A 21443-nucleotide genomic window follows, 5' to 3' on the forward strand; every position below is an offset into this window, starting at 1 on the left:
ACATCCCGATTTTTTGCAACATTTGCAAAGTTTGGGGCAGCCCTGTCGCGGATTTCTTTCCAATCCTGGATGACACAAAATGGTAAATCTTCGACTCCTGGGGGAGACTTGACCACAGTTCCTTAGGGGAGGCCCTTCTAGTTCCTTGGCCCAACCGCCTCTTCTGTGCCTTCCTTCCAACTTCATTCATTCTCAGGACACTGGTCAAATAACAGCAGGAGCAGGTGAAGGTCATCCTGATAGTGCCTCCTTGGCTCAGACTGGTGTGGTATTGGGAGCTACTTCACCTTTCTGTAGAGATCTCAATGACTCCTGCTCCTATCAGACCTCCAGACACAGAACTCAGGCATCATGAATCCCCCAGTTTCCTGTCTCTGAACCTCAAGGCCTGGCTCCTTGATGGTTCTCGATGTTAGAGTTGGACTGCTCAGTGGAGGTCCACTCTGTACTTCTCAATAGTAGGAAGCTCTCCACACCTAAAACTTACCTGCACTAGTGGAAGTGCTTTCTTTCTTGGTGTTCATATCACTTTATCCATTTCTGAAGATCTTCTCTCCAGAATCCTCTATTACCTGCAGGAATTCAAAACAAGTGGATTATCTATGAGTTCAGTCAAAGTACACCTGGAAGTTATTCTGGCCTTTCATTTGCCTATTGAAGGCCTTTCAGTTTTTGCCTACCCCTCCACACCCAGATTCCTTGAGGACTTATCTCATTTGTTTCCTCATATCCCCTCATCTCCATGGGGACCTTAATTTGGTCCTCAGTGCCCTAATGAACCCCCCATTTGAACCAATGGCCACCTGTTTGTTCCTCCACCTTTTCAAAACACCATTCCTTGCCATCACCTCACCTAGAAGGGTGGGAGAACACAGAGCTCCTGACCCAACTTACACTGCCTTCTACTGTGCAAAGATAACACTACGCCCGCATCCTTGATTCCTCCCAGAGGTCTTGTTGGACTTTCAAATCATTCAAGTATCCATCCTCCAATTTTCTTTCCCAAACCTTGCTCCACAAGAGAAGAGGCTAGTCTTCACACTTTAGATGTTTGGTGGGCACTTCCCTTCTATCTGGACAAGACTAGAATCTTTAGGATTTCTCCAAGATTATTCATATCCTTTTTTGGAAGCTAGAAAGAACAATCAATCTCTTGTTTAAGATTCTGTTAGTGGGATTCAGCTTGCATCATAACCTGTTACAATGTCACTAGGATACAACTCCCACCCCCAGGTGACAACACATTCCACCAGGGCTCAATACACTTCTTGGGCCCTCCTTATTATGTTCCCATCATCCAAATTTGCAAACTCAGTCCTCCATTCACATGTTCTCCAGACATCGCGATCCCCTACCTGCATCTAAGATGGAGGTGGCCCTTGATGATTCCATCCTCCCCACTGTCTTGGATCCGCCTCCTCAGCACCTACCTCTGTGTTGAGTTACTCCTTGGAAGTCTCCTAGAGTGGAGCACTCATAGGGACATATACTCGAAGAAGAAGGAGCGGTTACTTACCTTTCAGTAGAGCTCTTCAAGACGTTTTGTCCCTATGGGTGCTCCACCTCCCGCCCTCCCTCCCCTCTGCAGTGGAGTCTGCGACTCTGGAGTGACAGCGGGTTCCACTCCTCTCTGTGGCCTCGCTTTGGGGCACGAGGCTGCATGGTGCACAGGTGCAGACCTGCAGTCACTGCTCATTCAAATCTCCAAACAAGAGTGTGCAGGCACATGCATGTCCCATGGTCGAGCGCACACAGGGATAAAACACCCTGCAGAAGAACTCAAGTCACTGAAAGGTAAATACCCTCTCCTTAGGCACCTCAGTTAGTAACCTTACTTTCAAGTGCCTGAGCACCCAGCAGCTCCCGTTGACTTCAATGGGATTATTTGTGGCGTCAGGGTATCGCCCATTGGCCCTATCCTAGTTATTCTGCGCATAGTCTCCTTTTTAGCAAACTTCAGTATTATGGAAAAGTTACAACCAGCTCTGAAGGGAAGCTTGTTTCATAACCTTCCTGCCCTCTTTACATGTCTGTGTTCTAAAACAGATGGCTGCCCTGCTATCGTGCCACTTGGGCTATGGAACTTGTGTGCTGGTAGGAGAACCCCCTTCAGGATCACAGATCTCCTTTGACCCTATGCTGCTGTTCTCTGGGTGTCAATGGAAGGAGAGTTTGATTGGAGGTAAGGAGTTAAGCGGAAGTGCAGTCCTAGTGCTCTGATGTACTTGTGACATTCAGAGTCTGAACGTTCAGTCTCTTGATCTTGATCTCATGGTTAAGCAAGGAAAAGGTCCTGCTGCAGGAGAACAGCCAGAGATGGAAATGCAACCTTCACAGAGGAGATGGAAGCTACAAGTTGCATAGACATTGCATAGTATGGAACAGGGTGGATAAAAATTGATGGTTTAAAAAAAAATCAAAAATACCAGATTTTTTCATTTAGATTGGATTTTATTATTTAAATTAAATATATTTTTCTTTTAAAAATAAACCTATTAAAAATTACATTTGAAATTGTGACAACGTATGTAAAATAATTTACACTAAATAGAAAAATACGAAGCAGCCCATGTTTGCTACTGAAGTTTTAAAGGAAGCCAAACCAGTGAATTAGTAGAGGTCACTGGCTAAGCATCTGGAACCAGTGTCTGTTGAACTGCTAACCCAGCTTTTGATAGCAGTAATCTCTTCTGCAGGTGCAAGGATCATACATACTCCATATCCATTTATTCAACTAGTTCAGTTCAATGACTAGTTCATTCAAAGTTAAGAAAACAATTGGGAGTTGAAAAAGCAGAAAAGCTTGATTTCTTCTTCCTATCAAATAAAAACTAGGTGTGAGAAGATGAAATTCTACTCGTTCTAAAATCTTGAAGGTCATGGGTGACTAGAAAGAATCACTTCAATTCACTAACTACAGTTTAATAAATCAGTTAGCTTTAAATGCAAAATGTGTTTGGAAAAAAATTCTCATGTACCCAGCACATTTAAGTAATTTTTTAAAATGCCATTTTTGCACATTTCTATTTGGGTTCCAGTTTCCATCCAAATAGAGCTTAACACCGATCACAAGTGAAAAGTTAATCATCATCTAGTAAATAAGAAATACATCGTTCACCATCTTCTAACATAAAACTTTAAAAATTAAGAATCTAAATAAATATATGTTAAGTTAAATAAATGGGTATAGTTGTCATGTATCCTGTTTAGCATAAGAAGTACCAGATTTAGTGTAAAGGCTATATTTAGTTGCAAATCAACATGTTTTAATGTCTACCAGCCACTAAGTATCAACTTTTGGGTTCTTTTAGAAAATCACAAAAAAAATACAAATTGAAACAATACTAAAATTCAGTATTTAAATTAAGGTTTCCTGCTTGCTGATTTAAATCATTATTATAATCGGTGATTTAAATAGTTTTGATTTAAATCAACCCATCCTGACAAGGAAGCGCTGGTGCTACTCGTCTCATTAGCAAGAATTCTGGAATCAAAACACAAAGATTCAAACTGTGTCCTCACAATCACAGTCTGGTGATCTCATTACAGCTCTGAGGTGTTGGGGTGCTGATTTGAGTCCTGAATGCCAATGTAGCCTTGTGAAGCAGAATTAATTGTTACGGTAAACACATCTGCAGCTAAAGCCATCTTCACCTTATGTACATGATTTTTCGTCCCCTCTACCTTCTTGAATGGGTATTATGTACGTCACATTCTTCTGATAGGCTGCTGCTATTGTTTTTGTTTGCTTGTTTGTTTGTTTTTTTTAAGGGTGGAAGTTGAAGGCCCCTCTTCCTAAACTGGTGTCTGATTACATGAACAAGCAGTGTAGCCCAGCTGCATTAATAACCCACACTTTGCCATATGATAAAATCAATGAAGGATTCAAACTGCTGTGGGCAGGGAAAAGGTGAGATATTTTATTTATTCGTCTAAATGACAATTTCATGACTCAGTCTGATGTAGGAATTTCCAGAGAAAGATTCTGCCATTTCTTGACCAGTTTTTTTGATAGATCAGAGATGGGTTCAAAATGGAAACTGATCCAGACCCCTTTTTTCACAAACTTTCAGAATGTTTGTATTCAAAGCTTGTGTGTATCTGTATAAAGATTTTAAACAAGAATCCTGAGTCAAGTCATCCTGAGACTGGAAGAAACCTGAGATCAAGATCTGAACCTCATGACTCATGTCTATCTGTCATTTAAAAGGTGTAAATAGAAAGACGGTGGCCTGTCACTGTGAGAATTTTGAGTGCTTGGAAATTGAAAATCAAGAAACTTATTTAGGAGCCCAAATACTTAATTTAGGTGCCTAACTTTAGGCACTTAAGTCTGAAAATTTGGCAATACGGTACACATGAAGATTTAGGAGAAATTATCCTTATTCTCTGGGCAAGGGTTACTTCTCTATCTCTGCAGTCAATTTACACATTGCACAGCCAACAAAATGGAATTGTGAAAATAACTAAAGGAGGAGAATGGGCTTGTTGTAATAGATATCCAATGTCAGTGTACGGATGATTGTTCTCTCTACTAATTCTTCCATTTTCTGTTTCAGTATTCACAGCATCCTGTTGTTTTAAGCCCCTGAGCAATGAGGAGTAGGGTGTGAGCAGCACAGCACTTCTCCTGCAGAATCACCTGTCTGACTTTTTCCCCTTAGTCAAAACTTTTATTAGTGTGTTGGTTTTACAATATTTGCTTCTAGAGCTGTGTAAATTTGGCCTATCTGAACCTGGAAACATCTGAATAGATTGAGGAATCATTTTTGTTTTGGATTAAGAATTCAAACCTCCATCCATAGCTTTGAGGTGTGTGAAAGAGAGCAGAGCATGTAGGAAGGAGGTTATCCTGGAGATGGGTCCACTTCCAAGTTATTTGGAATTCAACGAAATTAACCATTCCATTAAGTAATTGCACTAGGTCTCGTGGAACCTCTCCCAGTATGCTCCTCAGTGCCATTGTCTGCCTTCTTGAAGTTGCTTTTTAATCAAGACTCTTCTGCCTCTTTCTGGAATCCACAATTTGGCCAAGAGCAAGTACCAACCAAGCTGCAACCAACAGCACATAACTTGAGTGAGATACACACAGGGCTTCTCCTGAAACACAGATGTAATCCGAGAAAACATTTATCAGCTGAAAAGAGTAATGCTTTTGTTAGCCTGGGTTTCCCATTCAAACTGAATAATGACCTTCTGTTACTGTAACATTTCATTAAATGCATGAAACTAGTTTTCTAATTGCTTCTTGCTTTGCATGTTCTCTTGTGATCTTTACTGCAATGTTTGTGTAAATGTATGAGGGTCTAAAGTAAAGTTAACTAATTCAAACTTTGTGTTTTTCCCTCCTAAACATGTGGAGAGATCAGAAATATCGATCTCTACTTGCTTAGGTCAGGGTGTACTGACACTACTGTAAGCTAACCATCGATGTAGAAGGGACACCACCTCCTTTTGCCTGTTGCCATAATTACTATTTGCTCTCAGAGTATGGAGTTCTACAGCTGATCTACAGTTTCAGATGTAGACTCCTCCCCGCCCTGTGTGAACTAATCTGCCCTGCCTGTATAGATTATACCCAGGTCTGACGGGATCCCACTGATCAGTGTCATTGCACCATAGTTCAGCAATGCATGTTTATAGAGTCATAGTCATAGAAATGTAGGGCTGGAAGGCACCTCAGCAGGTAACCTAGTCCAGCCCCTGAGCCACGACAGGAGGTTGGCAGGGTGGGGTGCAGGCCCTTTGATCTTTCTGTTTAGAAGCTGTTGTCAGCCAGGGGGCTGAGCATCTCCAGTAACCCTTTTCCTCACTTGGCCTCCCAAGCCATAGTGAGGGTGAAAGCTGCTCGGCTCTGGCCCTTGTTCACCATGCAACAGCGGTCGCTGGCTGAGAGCCTGGGGAATTAGCTCCAGTGGTTGAACGCTCACTTTACATGTGAGTGGCAGCAGGATGGAGGCCTGCATTCTCCAGCCTGCTCTGTTGCAGCAGGGGAATTGACGTCAGTACCCTCCAGATTGTGGGGCAAGGACTTTCCCCCACACCCTCCAACGTAGCCAGCCCCTATCCTTCCCTTTTCTTGCCCCCTCTTCCCATAGCAGTCAGGTAAAAGAGCAAAAGCCACGCTCCCCAGACCCACAGTCACCAAGTGACCACCATGGGGAGTCAAACCCACAACACAGGCATTATTAGCACCACACTGTAGTCAGCACACAAGAAGCATGCTCCCCCTGGATGTTTGGAAAGGAGCAACAGGCAGCCAAGGGAACTTTGTGGCCTATGGCATGACATGGGCATGGCGGGGACAGTCTCCGGTCGGGGTCTGAGTCCAAATGATGGAGCCATTGCCTTCCTTGCAAAAAGTACTGTGATGGATATCTGTGTTCTTCAGTCACCCTGTCTCACACCGCCTTTTTTGCTCCCCCCTCCCCTCCCCACCGGCTATGGCAACGAGGAAACAGAGCAAGTCTCTTGCCAAGCCTCAACTAAGGGAGCCTCCAGTGGAATCAAACCCACCATCTCAGGAGATGGAGAAGGCACTTGTGACTCGGTCGCCTCACTAGCCTGTTTTTGGTTACTATTCACGGGTTACGATGGCAGGTCAGTAGGCAATACAGGAGTAAGGGCAGAAGAGTCTAGAGGAAAAGAGGGCCATAGAAGGGTGAGGCTGGAGTTCATTGTGTCATGCAGGGGAAAAAGGGAGGCTGTCAGGGTCACACGGGGTCAAGGAGAGCAAGTTTAGGGGAAACGGAGACAGACAGGGCTCACAGATGAAAAGCTAGGTCGGAATTGGGGTTCAATCAGGGAATACTGATGGGGGGTCTCGAGGTAGAGCCGGACATGCAGAGATCAATGAGGATCGCTGTGCAGGCACTAGGGTAAATGATGCCACAGCAAGCAGGACTGGAGGTAGTAGGACACCTTCAAGCGGTCACTCAGGATCAATTCGGAGGCAGTGGGGTCACAAAGAGTGAAAGCTGGAGACAATGGGGCTGATACAGAGGACACTGTGAATCATTTTAGACTCAGTGGAGGATCATACAGAGGCCAGTAAAGATCAGTTTGGATGCACAGGGGTCAAATGAGGATACAAAGAGCAAGACTGGAGTCATACAGAGTTCAGAGAGGATCAATTAGAAGGCACAGGGTTCACACAAGGTCACAGAGAGCAGAGCTGGCGCTCCTATGGGGTTACACAGAGGTTAATGAGGATCAGTTTAGCTTCAGAGGGGTCAAATGAGGACACAGAGACCAAGTTGAGGTCATGTGGAGTTCAATGTGGTTTAATAAGAAGGCAGAGAGGTCACAGAGTGCAGGGCTGCAGGTACTTTGGGGTCAAATATGGGTCCATGAGGATCGATTTGGATTCAGAGGGGTCAAATGAGGACACAGCGCGCAAGGCTGGGGTCATACAGAGTTCAGCGAGCAAGGCTGGGGTCATACAGAGTTCATGTGGTTTAATTTGAAGTTGGGGGTTCACATGAGGTCACAAAGGTTATGTAGCAGTCAATGAGGCTTAATTTGGATGCAGAGAGGTCACACGAGGATATAGGGAATAAGTGTGGTGTCATGGAGCATTTAAAATCGTTGAATCTGAAGGCAGAGCATTTGCACAGGGGTAACACAATTCAGGCTGTTGTTTTGGAGAGTTCACTGTAGTTAATTTGAAGGCAGAGGGTTCTCACTAGGTCACAGAGAGCAGGGCTGGAGGCAGTGGTGGGGATGCAGCGGTCAAGCATGTAAATTTGGATGGGAAAGGGTCACACAAGGTCATAGATGGCAGCGCTGAGGGTAGTGGAAATTTCCAATGCCAATGAGCCTCTAATTAGAGGCACTGGCATCACATGAGGACACAGGGAGTGGGGACTGGATGTATCAGTGGGTCATGCAGAGAGGTCTCTGATGATACATTTCAAGCCAGTGTTTTGCTAGACCACAGCAGGAGGTAGTGGGTGCCGTGCAGGCTGAATTGGAGAGCAGTGGAGTGACACCAGTGTCACAGAGAGGGTACAGTTAGTGATGCTCTTTCAAGGGTCAATGAGATTAAATTTGTTGGCAGCCAATTGATGCAGGTGTCAGTGATGGCAGAGTTCAGTGGGGGCCACGTGGAGAAAGGCTGGAGGTAGCGGAGTTAATGGCGATAAATTTGTCAGCAGGCAGCCTCACAGGGGGTTAGTTAGGGCAAGTAGCAAGGCAGTGGACTGATGCAGAGGTAAACTGGGAGACAATCAGGGTCAATGAGTGTGAATCTAGAGCTATTAGTGGTCACTGTGGTCCGAGGGAGCAAGCCTGAAGGTAATGGGGGGCACTTAGGGGGTCAATGAGTATAAATTTGGAGGCAATAAGGCTCCCTGGTGGCTGAAGGCGGGCAAGTGTTAGGGTCATTCAGGGGTCAATGATGAAAAATTTGGAGGCAACATGTCACAGCAGGGTCAATGATGGCAAGTCTGGAGGCAGTGGGGCATCTCGCAGGGGTCAGTGCTTATGAATTTGAAGGCAGTTGGGCTCATGCAGAGAGTCAATGAGTATGAGTTGGGAGGTAGTGGGGTCACAAAAGGCAAGTCATTGGGGGTCAGAGAGAGCAGGCTGGAACCAGTGGGGGTGAGTCTGGGGGCAGAGAGGTTTTGCAGGTATCACTAGCACCTTGCTCTAAACACCTGAGCTAGCCAGCCCCAAAGAAGTATGCTTCCTTTGGTCCTTTTGACAGGAGCAATAGGCTGCTGTGGGGAGTCTCTGTGGCCTCTGGCACAATGTGGGCTGGTTGGGGCCAGTGTCTCATCAGGGGGATTATCACTCTCTCTTTACATGCAAGAAATAGTAGGATTGATGTCTACACTCTTGAGGTGCTGCGGCAATGGCTCTCCCCTGCTCTCTGGGGATGGGAGTGTGGTTTTCCCACCTCCTTCTCTTTTGTTTTAGGCCTTTGCCTGTAGCACTCAGGGAAAGGCCAGTCTGCAGGGAGCTAACCACCAGCACAGAGACTCACACCTGCAATGCTGGTATTATTCACTCCACTCTTACCAACTGAGCTAGGCTGCCTGTGTCAAAGGCCCTTCCCAAAGCCTTACAGGAAACAGCTGCGATGAGATGACATCAGAGTGGTTTTTTTTGTCAGGTGGGTTAGATCAAATTGTAAAGTGCTCCTTTTGCATATGAGCCTGCTTTGCTGTCGCAGGGGGGATCCACGCCTTGCTTGTCGCTTTGCTCAAGACCCCAGAGCCAGCTCGTTGTATCTGTGGCATGAGACAGGTTAACTGAAGGTGGGGAATTAGCTCAAGCTGTAATGTGTTCTCCAGACACTGGGGTAAGGAGGACTCTTGCCATTTCCATATGAGGCAGCCAGCCTGCCTCTTTCCCTATTCTTGGCCTCCTTGCTCAGAGCAGTGGGACAAAAGGGGAAAAAAACATCTTCCTAAGGCCTGTGTCCACCATAGGGCTCAAACCCTAAGAGCACCCCACTCTGACCACCTGAGCTAGCCAACCCACAAGAAGAAAACCTCCCATGACCACTTCATAAAGGAACAACAGGCTTCTTTGGGGTCCTTGCAGCCTCTAGCATGACATGGGTGAGTCAGGGACCTATTCAGAGCACGGGAGTAGCTTAAATCAGGGATTCTCAAACTGGGGGTTGGGACCCCTGAGGAGATCATGAGGTTATTACATGGGGGGTTGTGAGCTGTCAGCCTCCACCACAAACCCCGCTTTGCCTCCAGCATTTATAGTGGTGTTAACTATATTAAAAAGTGTTTTTAATTTATAAGGGGGGGTCGCACTCAGAGGCTTGCTATGTGAAAGGGGTCACCAGTAAAAAAGTTTGAGAGCCACTGGCTTAAATCGTAGAGTGGTTGCTTAGCATCCAGGCAGTGATAGGACTGGGGACTAGGTGGTGACCCAGCTTGGCTGTGCTAACTGTGAGGAGAGGCTGAGACAAAAGGGATCATTTTACATTTTTAGAACTTTGTAAGGGAAACCCCTCAAAATTGTACCAGGAGCATAAATAATATAGAACATTACCAAAGACTTACTAGTTGTTGTAATAATAAGCTATAGAATATAAACTCCATTGCTCAACCTTTTTGAGCTTGTACACACTGTGCAGTTAGGACCAGTGCTTATTAACAAGAACAAAAGTATTTCCTTAACAATATACTGTGTCACTTCAGAGAAGAATCAGCTTTTCCACTTCTTGGCTGTAAGTCCAGCTCTGCTCTTGCTAGCCTGTTCTTTGCTTCTCTTCACCTTGAAGTGCTCCTTAGATTTGAGGTTCCTGTGGCTGCATCTCTTTTCACTGAGGTTAACCACAAGTGGTGTTTCTTCACCTAGTGGGTCCTCACTTCTCTATTAGGCACCTTTGAACTGTGTTCTGTCAACAGATGTTCCAACAGTCATTCTCTCTGTTCATGTATTTCAGGCCCTTTGTGGGCGGGCTTCTCATTTACCATTTTCAGGATCTGTTTTCATTTAACAGCTTTTTTGATCAATTCCTTTTTTCACCAACTCTATTTCCTTCTGTGGGGGTTCCCCCCCCTTGATTCTCTCTCTCTCTTTCTGGTAAGTCTGAAGATTTTATTTCCCTTTACTTCCCTTCTCTAATAGTGCCTGCTCCCATATCCAGGTGCAAGAGAATGCATCCCCATATTCACACCCTACATCCTATTGTAGTAATCTGTTTACAAAATATGCCTTGTGAGGTATCATTTGAAAACTAATATCTCCCAGGTCAATAATATCATGGTGAAATGTGTGCAGCAACACTATATGTAACGTTGTGAACAGAAGCTGAAATTATGACTGAAATGTGTTTACCAGACGAGAGAGAGAGTGTGTGTGTGTAAAAAAAAAAAAAAAAAAAAAAAAAAAAAAACCTGTTCCTCAAAGACAAAGGACAAGCTGATGCTTCTAGCCAGGTGTCATCAAAGTGAATTGGCAATCAGCGGCCAAGTGGCCATTCTTTGACAGCAAAGGGGGCCAGGAACAGATGGATCTGCATTTTAGCAAACAACAACATGGAACCTCTTTCACCACAAGATTCCATATCTCCATCTTCACAGCAGGAAGGAACTTGATCTAGGGATAACCCTCGGGGAAAATGCCTTTCAGAGGGTGACTGGGCTATAAAACTGAGGGGCAAAAGCACCCCAGGTAGTCTTTCTTTTTCTCTCATTCTTTCATCTAAGATGACAAAGGAATCAGCCCTTTGACTCTGGGGGGCATCCTGACCTGAGAATTTGCTCAGGCCAGTTGCTGGGAACATGTGGTAAAGGATTTTTCCTCGAATCAAGTGCAGCTTCTTACGTCTTAGTTATTAGAAAGTGTTTTATCTTTCTTGCTCTTGTAACCATTTCTGACTTTAATACCTTTATACTTAAAATTTCTGTCTTTGCTACTTTAATTGGAGTTACCATACAAAAAACACGTTTATTTAACTACAAACTGTTGTGTATTGCCCCCAAACAGGGGCAACAGTCCTCTAATATCTGAACTGTCCAGGAGAGCAGGGCTAGACACATGTTTTGGGGGAAAATTTGGGACTGTGAGTAAGTTGCCGTTACCCTGCAAGTAATAACCAAGGTTGCTTGAAGCCAGAGTGTGGCTAGGGTGTTGCTGACAGCCTGCTGGGGTCAGAGTTGCTGGACTAGGACTGCAGTTATACCCAGACACTCAGGGTGTGACTTCAATGCTGTCTGGCTGTTTGCTGCTGTAGCTCTCAATCTGGGCTGCTCACAAAGCATTGCGAGGCACCCAAGGTTTCAGGGCAGGTGGTGACACAGCCCCTCACTGGTCTGGACTGCACCCCACAATGTGACATCTCTATAACTAGGTTAGGTGGTGGGGCCCCAGGACAGCACCAGCCAGCACTTCCCATAAAACTGGAGATAGGCCTCCCTGAGTGGACTTCAGGACTCTGGGACTATGCTATCTACTAACACCAAACACACTGAGGGTTAGCAGATGGGGAAGGAGAAGTGGCATGGTAAAGAGATATTTGTCTACTGGAAGTTTACACCCTGGGGTAGGAAACTGAGTTAAAGGACTGTTGTCAAAGCTACCACCAGGGAAAGTATTTTACTTTTCATTCACATAGATAGCTCTATCCCTGGTGTGTTTTTCCAAGTTAATGTTGTCTTCCCTTTTCCTTGTTTCACATACTGACTTGGTGCTTGCAAGTTGGGAAATTGTTTGCAACGGCACCAAGGGAAGGTATTTAGTGATCCCTGAAATTCTGTGTGGGGCCCGAGCTGGAAGTGTACTAATTTTAAAAAGAACCCTGCCTGCTTGCACCTGGCCCATGTTGCTGCAGACAGATGAGTAATAATAGTAATCCAGATCCTAGTCGGTGCTTTTTCAACACTGACTTATTTAGTGGCAATCAAAAAAGATTCCTGAAAGCACAGTCCATTGGGCAGAATGAAGAACAATGTCTCCAATGAATATGGTCTAATCAATGATTTCTATTTTCTGGGCAAGACTACATTCAGTTGTGTTGCAGGCAGAATTCCCCCTGGTTGAATGAGTTGCTGAAGTGGAAAATTTTATTTAGCTGCATTTAGGTAAGAGTCTCATGAGCCTCTATAGAATGATTAGGGTGGCACAAAATTCCTCCTTCTCTGAGTCAAATTCTGGCTGCCCTCCTGGGGGAATACTGGAGGCAGAGCAGGTCTGCAGCAGCCAAGTAGAGGTTGTCTGACCCTTTTTGCCTACACAGACCAAATGCAGGCAGAATGGGTCAAGTGTGCTTGGGGGAGTTTTCCCAGCACTGAGCCCTATCCTTGCTTCAAAACTAAGCCACATGCATTCCTCCCACTGAGAGCCAAAAACTGCTGTTTCTCCTGATTTACACTGGTGTAACTCTGTTGAAACCAAGAGTCACTTCAGTTTAATATCCGCAAGATCACAATAATGTCCTGAGGTGTTAGAAATAGCAGGTGTGTAAGTCTGGGGCCTGACCTCAACCCTGACCAGACTATGTGTGGAGCAAAACTGGGTATATTAGCTGGGCTCCCCCACCCCGTTCTCAGCAAGTATGTGCAAGATGCTGTAGTGATCCGAAGACCGAAAGCGCTTTCCTGTGCCATCCTCCTTGAGCACAGCAGAATAGATATAGCTTTTTGTCTGACAGATCTGTCCGAGGAGTGAGAGTTTAAAAGCTTGTATGTGGTCTTTGCAAGAATGGAGACACTGGCTATATTTGTATATCATGCAGTAGAAGAAAGTGTTGTGGATACAGGAATGGGAAGCTGTGACCCTAAAAACCACTCAATACCACCAGTCAACGGGTTCACTGCTGTGTAACAGCAACTCTTAACAGGTCTGACAACCTCACTACACCTAGAACATTGCTTTCATGGTATTTATCCATAAATGATGTCATGTGAAATCTCAAAACAAAAGCTTTTGTCATAAGGATCCTCAATCTTTGTGGTGTACATACAGATCATAGAATATCAGGGTTGGAAGGGACCTCAGGAGGTCATCTAGCCCAACCCCTTGTTCAAAGCAGGGCCATCCCCAATTTTTGCCCCAGATCCCTAAATGCCCCCCTCAAGGATTGAACTCACAACCCTGGGTTTAGCAGGCCATTGCTCAAACCACTGAGCTACCTCTCCCCCAATGATATTTAAGAAGCTGTGTACATCTACTGAAAATATATTTTAAAAGTCTGTCACCAACCAAAGAGACAGGGTTCTTTTCCAGACAGGAAGTAAAATGTGTTCCTCTGTCAAATGTAAATTAATTATTGTAAAGCAATGTAACCCATCATAGTGGTCTTCTACATATAGAGTCAACAGGAAAGGAGAACACAGGCAAAACAAGCAACAGGAGTTTTACTATCTCTGAGAAAAGACAAACACATTTGGGGATACAGGTAGAAGGCAAGGAGACTTCCTTTATCCTGCAGCTGAGGAAGTAAATGGACATCATATTTACATTCATGAAAACAGGGTCTCAACGAGGCTTGGGTGAAAGGCTATGAAAGACATTTGGGATGAGGATAAATGGCTTGAGATAGGTTAGCAGGCTAAGTTAAGGTTAATCTTGAGAAAAACATGTTATAATTTTGTTTTATATAAAACCTTTGTTTCCATTGTCCTTAATCACTATCTATTAAATCTTAACCTTTGATAATAAACTTAGATTTACAATGAAAACAATCATATCTCGGTGTGGTGAGGTTATAGAAGAATTGAGCGGGAGTTGAATCAACAAACTGGTTTGTATTCTGGTGGTTTGGGGACAGCTGCCCTGGTAATTCTGTAAAGTGTTCCAGTATAGTATTCAGTCCCTTATCCACAGAAAACTTCAAAAGAGTTCAGGGACTATAGTACACCTATGAAGGAAAAGCCAGGACTGACATAAGCCCAGAGAAGAATGCTTGAGTGAGTGAAGGGCTGGAGGTGGCAGGCGGCTGACTCCCAGCTACCACAAGAGAGACTCCCTCTTGCTAGAGGCAGGGGTGTAACAAGGTGACTCTCATCAAGGACACCATGAGAACCATGACAGAAGTACAAAAGGCATAGCTGTGAGAAAAGATGCACCTCTTAGGTTGATGAGAGGACTAAAGAAGTGGTCAGGGAGACAGCAGAGAATCACAGTTGTGATTAAGGAGTGAGACCTGAAATATTCTGCACTTTTGTCCTGCTTTGTACAACCAGGGTGTTCTTTGTGTTTCTTTCAGGTTACTCTTTTGTTTGGGTTGCAGTAAACATAGCTGTCCCTTTGTGCTAATGGACCTGTACATGTTCTGTAAATAGCCTATTCACAGAAATGTGTGGTGGTATTTTCTCACACAATGCAAACTGTGTGTAGTACTTTCTTATCTCTGGAGATACAGCTAGTTACTGTCAGAGTGAGTTCTACTACCTAGGGCCTTGTGTTAGCTTTATGGTGCTTTTATGCTGCTTTTTGGGCCAGACTGAGCCCAACTGGGAAAGAGGAGTTAGCAAGAAACCTTCTCCGCCTCCCACCCAGTCCTGACCTTCTGCACAGCAGCTGGACTCACAATGGCAAACCTTGTGCTCCCCTGAACGTAGGCACTGTTCCCTGTTGACCTGCCTGGGGGACAAGACAAATGAGCGGGACCCAAGGAGTAATCTGCCTGAGTAATTAAGATTGCAGCTTGCAGGGTTAAAGGACAATCACCACCTGCATAAGAAAGTGGAAAAGTTTCTACTGTGCTATATTTATCATGATTTCTATAACATTGTGATTAAAACTCAACATGCAAGGCCAATTCAAAATATTAATTTATCTATCAATCTAATCCATGGTGTTTATATGGCCCCTTTTACCCTACTGTCCTAAGAAAAAGGGTAAAACAAAAGAGATATTGGGAAGTCCCTAATGAGTGATGCAGGGCACAAGTCTTTCACAATCTCAGTGTATTTATCATCATGATATCCCATGAGGTAGGCAGGCGATGGTGGTATATCTTCTCTATGCATCAGGTCCATATCTGCAAGATAGACTGAGTTCCCCTATCATAAAATAATGTGATTATATCCTAAAAAATATGGCACTTTGAGTTCTTTATTTGCTGTCTCTCAATTATTTCCAGACTAAACTTGCTTAGTTTGCCGCCCCAACAAACTTGCCTGAGATCTGCAACTCAAATTAGGTATTTAGGGTGGGGGGGGGGAGGGGAAGGCAGAGGGGGTCTGGCTTGTGCAACACCACCAGTAGTAAAGAGTCTTGTATCAGAACATACATCAGTAACTATTCTGATAGTCTTTCTAGCTGTGTTGGTTCCACTGGTATAGCATGAGAGCCAAGTAGGAAAGCACTACATCAGTCAGAAAATACACAGATAAGACTGAAAACACATAGAACATGCACAATTAACACACAATTAAGAAAAGGTTGTGTTAAAAACATAGTTTATTTTGTAGGTCTTTCACAGGATCTCTTTTCTACCAATATGTAAATAAGATGCTAATCAAGAAGTGTGCTGGGAAAACACATTCTGGCACATTGGCATACAACATTTTCAGGCAACACACAGCAGATTTATCATTATGCTAATATGAGATCCCAGGGGCAGCATTGCCTTTAAGGCATACTGCAGCATGGCAAGCTTTTTCTATTTTCTAGAAGATAGAATAGAAGATAAATATGTCATTCATGAAAATGCAAAAGCTCGCTTGGTTATGTGGAACATTTATATTAATATAATAACGTTGTTCTATAGCATGATTTTTTTTTCATTTGCATGTTTCAGAGCAGTTTAGAAAGCATAATTATTCCATTTTACAGAGGGTATAACTGAGGCATAGGGAGGTGTCAAGGTTCCTTCCCCACTCTGAATTCTAGGGTACAGATGTGGGGACCTACATGAAAACCTCCTAAGCTTACTTTTACCAGCTTAGGTTAAAACTTCCCCAACGTACAAACTATTTTACCCTTTTGCCCCTGGACTTCCACTGCCACCACCAAATTTTATCTGGGTTCCTGAAAAAAACATAGTTTGGACACGTCTTTCCCCCCAAAATCCTCCCAACACTTGCACCCCACTTCCTGGGGAAGGTTTGGTAAAAATCCTCACCAATTTGCATAGGTGACCACAGACCCAAACCCTTGGATCTTAGACCAATGAAAAAGCATTCAGTTTTCTTACAAGAAGACTTTTAATAGAAGTAAAAAAGAATCACCCCTTTAAAATCAGGATGGTAGATACCTTACAGGGTAATTAGATTCAAAACATAGAGAATCCTTCTAGGCAAAACCTTAAGTTACAAAAAAGACACACAGACAGGAATATTCATCCTATTCAGCACAGCTATTTTCTCAGCCATTTAAAGAAATCATAATCTAACACATACCTAGCTAGATTACTTACTAAGTTCTAAGACTCCATTCCTGTTCTGTCCCCGGCAAAAGCACCATACAGACAGACACAGACACAGACCCTTTGTTTTCTCCCTCCTCCCACCTTTTGAAAGTATCTTGTCTCCTCATTGGTCATTTTGGTCAGGTGCCAGCGAGGTTACCTTTAGCTTCTTAACCCTTTACAGGTGAGAGGATTTTTCCTCTGGCCAGGAGGGATTTTAAAGGGGTTTACCCTTCCCTTTATATTTATGACACACCCCCCAAATCTCAGCTAGGGTGAAACGCTGGCTGGGATTTCTTCCTGGAGCTCTAGGAAAAACAGAGTTAATAAGACACATGCACCTCTAAATATACTACCAAGTACATAAAGACTAACAATATTTTCCACATCTCAAGGACTATTTTAACCAATTGATTCTGGGAAACTTTCACGGTAGAGTGCATCAGCCACTTTGTTAGAAGCTCCTGAGATGTGTTGGATGTCAAAAGCAAAATCTTGGAGAGCTAAACTCCACCGAATAAGATTTTTGTTATTTCCCATGGTGGTATGAAGCCACTGTAGCACAGCATGGTCGGTCTGCAGGTGGAAACGCCATCCCCAAACATATGGGCGTAGCTTTTCCAGGGCGTAGACAATGGCGTAACATTTTTTTTCACTGACTGACCAGTTGCTTTCCCTCTCAGACAGTTTTTTGCTGAGAAACACTACAGGGTGGAATTCTTGATCAGGTCCTTTCTGCATTAAAACTGCTCCCACACCACGCTCAGACGCATCTGTGGTTACTAGGAATGGTTTGTCAAAGTCTGGGGCCCTTAGTACAGGGTCAGACATGAGTGTTGCTTTAAGCTGGTTAAAGGCCTTCTGACACTCTTCGGTCCACTGAAAGGCATTTGGCTGTTTCTTTTTGGTTAGGTCTGGCAGTGGGGCAGCGATTTGGCTGTAGTGCGGTACAAATCATCTGTAATAACCGGCCAAGCCTAAGAAGGATTGAACCTGTTTCTTTGACTTTGGGACAGGCCACTTTTGGATAGCATCCACTTTGGCTGTAGGGGACTGATAGTTCCTTGACCCACCTGGTGTCCAAGGTAAGTCACTCTGTTTAGGCCTATTTGACACTTCTTAGCCTTAACAGTTAGTCCTGCCTCCTTTATGCGCTCAAGGACTTTCTGTAGATGTCCAGGTGGTCTGCCCAGGAATCCGAAAATATGGTCACATCGTCAAGGTAGGCGACTGCATATTCTCCTAATCCCGCTAGGAGACCATCTACAAGTTTTTGGAAGGTGGCAGGTGCATTTCGCAGCCCGAAAGGGAGTACATTAAATTCATACAGCCCGAGATGTGTGATGAAGGCTGACCTTTCCTTGGCAGATTCATCTAGCGGTACCTGCCAGTACCCCTTGGTTAAGTCCAAGGTAGAGATGAACTCGGCCCGTCCCAGTTTCTCTAATAGTTCATCTGTGCGTGGCATTGGATAGTTGTCTGGGCGAGTTACAGCATTTAGCTTACGGCAGTCCATGCAAAAACATATCTCCCCATCTGGTTTGGGAACTAGAACCACTGGAGATGCCCATGCACTTCCAGAGGGGCGGATTACACCCATCTGTAACATATCCTGGATCTCCCGTTCTATAGCAGTTTTAGCTTGAGGAGACACCCGGTAAGGTTGGACTTTAATTGGGCGAGCATTACCTGTGTCAATGGAGTGGTATGCCCGTTCAGTCAGTCCTGGGGTGGCTGAGAACGTTGGCGCATAGCTAGTGCACAGCTCCTGGATCTGCTGTCGCTGCATATGCCCAAGGGTCATGGAGAGGTTCACCTCTTCCACACCACCGGCACTTTTCCCTTCGTAGTAGATACCTTCAGGCCACTCAGCATTGTCTCCTCCCTGGGCTGTAAAGTGTCAAACCTTTAATTCTCCAGAATAAAAGGGCTTTAGAGAATTAATATGGTACACCTTGGGCTTTCGGTTGGAGGTGGGGAATGCTATAAGATAATTAACAGCTCCCAGGCGCTCCTGGACCGTGAATGGCCCTTCCCAGGATGCTTCCATTTTATGGGCCTGGAGTGCCTTTAAGACCATGACCTGGTCCCCTACTTTGAAGGAACGCTCTCTGGCATGTTTATCATACCAGGCTTTTTGCTCTTTTTGAGCATCCTGTAAGTTTTCTTTAGCAAGGGCTAAAGAGGTTCGGACGTGTTTTGTAGGTTGGTTACAAAGTCCAGAATTTCCTGGAGAAGGTGTAAATCCCTCCCATTGCTGCTTCACCAACTGTAATGGCCCCTTAACCTCACGGCCATATACAAGTTCAAATGGTGAAAACCCTAAACTGGGTTGTGGTACAGCTCTGTAGGCAAACAGCAACTGCTGCAACACTAGGTCCCAATCATTGGAATGCTCATTTACGAATTTACGTATCATGGCCCCCAAAGTTCCATTAAACTTCTCCACCATGCCATTTGTTTGATGGTGGTAAGGAATGGCAACCAAGTGATTTACCTCATGAGCTTCCCAGAGGTTTTCCATAGTTCCTGCCAGGAAATTAGTCCCTGCATCTGTGAGGATGTCGGAGGGCCAACCTACCCTGGCAAAAATGTCTGCTAGTGCTTGACATACACTTTTAGCCCTTGTGTTGCTTAGAGCTACTGCTTCCGGCCATCGGGTGGCAAAATCCATGAAAGTCAGTATGTACTGCTTTCCTCTGGGTGTCTTTTTTGGGAAAAGGACCCAGAATATCCACAGCTACTCGCTGAAATGGAACTTCAATGATGGGGAGTGGCTGGAAAGGGGCTTTGACCTGGTCTTGGGGTTTTCCCACTCTTTGGCATACTTCACAAGACCGGACATAGGTAGAAACATCCTTGCCCATTCCCTCCCAGTGGAATGACCCTCCCAAATGGTCTTTGGTCCTGTTCACCCCAGCATGGCCACTAGGATGATTGTGGGCTAAGCTCAAGAGCTTGGCCCGATATTTAGTTGGAACTACCAACTGTCTCTGAGGATGCCAGTCTTCCTGGTATCCACCAGAAAGAGTTTCCTTGTATAAAAGTCCTTTTTCTACAACAAACCTGGATCGATTAGAAGAGCTGAGAGGCAGTGGGTTGCTCCGTGCCGCTGTCCAAGCTCTCTGGAGGCTTTCATCTGCTTCCTGTTCGATCTGGAACTGTTCCCTTGATGCTGGAGACACCAGTTCCTCATTGGATTGTGGACCTATGCTTGGTCCCTCTGGAAGCGATGTAGGGGATGGGGCTGTTTCCATTGACTGTGAACCACTCTCCCCTGGGACACTATGTTGGGGTTCAGGCTCCAGCTGAGCCTCTTGTGTAGGGATATGGGCTGCTGCCGGTTTAGGTTCGGTGGGGCCCTCTGGTGTTGAGGTTGCAAGTACTGGATTCAGTGCTGGCAATGGGTCTGGTGCTGGTTGTTCCGCTGGTTCCGGTTCTGGGACTGGTTCCGTCTGGGTCTCTGGGACTGGGTCCACTACTGCTGTTGCAGACATTGGCCTGGGGTCCGGGTCCATCACCTCTGACCGGGTCCTGATAGAAGTTTCCGGAACAGAGCTAGGCATCACAGCTTGTTTAGCCTGGCTGCGGGTGACTATTCCCACCCTCTTAGCCCGCTTCACATGATTGGCCAAGTCTTCCCCCAACAGCATGGGGATGGGATAATCATCATAGACTGCAAAAGTCCACGTTCCTGACCAGCCCTGGTACTGGACAGGCAACTTGGCTGTAGGCAAATTGAAAGAGTTGGACTTGAAGGGTTGAATTGTCACTTGGATCTCTGGGTTGATTAAATTGGGGTCCACTAAGGAAGCATGGATAGCTGACACTTGTGCTCCAGTGTCCCTCCACGAGGTGACCTTCTTCCCACCCACACTCACAGTTTCCCTCCACTCCAAGGGTATCTGGGAGGTATCTGGGCCTGCGGACCTCTGGTGTGATTCCGGTGCAACGAACTGTAAGCTGTGGGGGTTCTTGGGGCAGTTGGCCTTTACATGCCCCAGCTCGTTACATTTAAAACATCGTCCAGCTGACGGGTCACTAGGGCGAGGTGGGTTGCTGGAGAATGGGGTGGTGGGACGACAAGGTGTCTGGAGGGTTCTTTGGGAGGTAGGTGGGGCCTTGGGCGGCCCCCGGTAATAGGGTGTGGTCTGGGGTTGTCCCTTCTGGTCTCCGCTCCAACTGCAACCAGTTTTCTTCTTCTCTGTCACCTCCACCCATCTGGCTCCAATCTCTCCTACCTCGATTACAGTTTTGGGCTTCCCATCTAGGATGTATCTTTCTATTTCCTCAGGAACACCCTCTAAGAATTGTTCCATTTGCATTAGGAAGGGCAAATTTACTGGAGATTCAACACTTGCTCCTGATATCCAGGCATCCCAATGTTTCACAATGTGGTAGGCATGTCGGGTAAATGACATGTCTGGTTTCCACCTTAGGGCTCTGAACCTCCGACGAGACTGCTTGGGTGTTATCCCCATTCTGACTCTCTCCTTGGATTTAAACAGTTCATACTTGTTCATGTGTTCTTTAGGCATTTCAGCCGCCACCTCAGCTAAGGGTCCACTGAGCTGCGGCCTCAGCTCTACCATGTATTGGTCGGTAGAGATGCTGTACC

This window comes from Eretmochelys imbricata, chromosome 4 (genome assembly GCF_965152235.1).
Source record: "Eretmochelys imbricata isolate rEreImb1 chromosome 4, rEreImb1.hap1, whole genome shotgun sequence".
NCBI classification, from domain to species: Eukaryota; Metazoa; Chordata; order Testudines; family Cheloniidae; genus Eretmochelys; species Eretmochelys imbricata.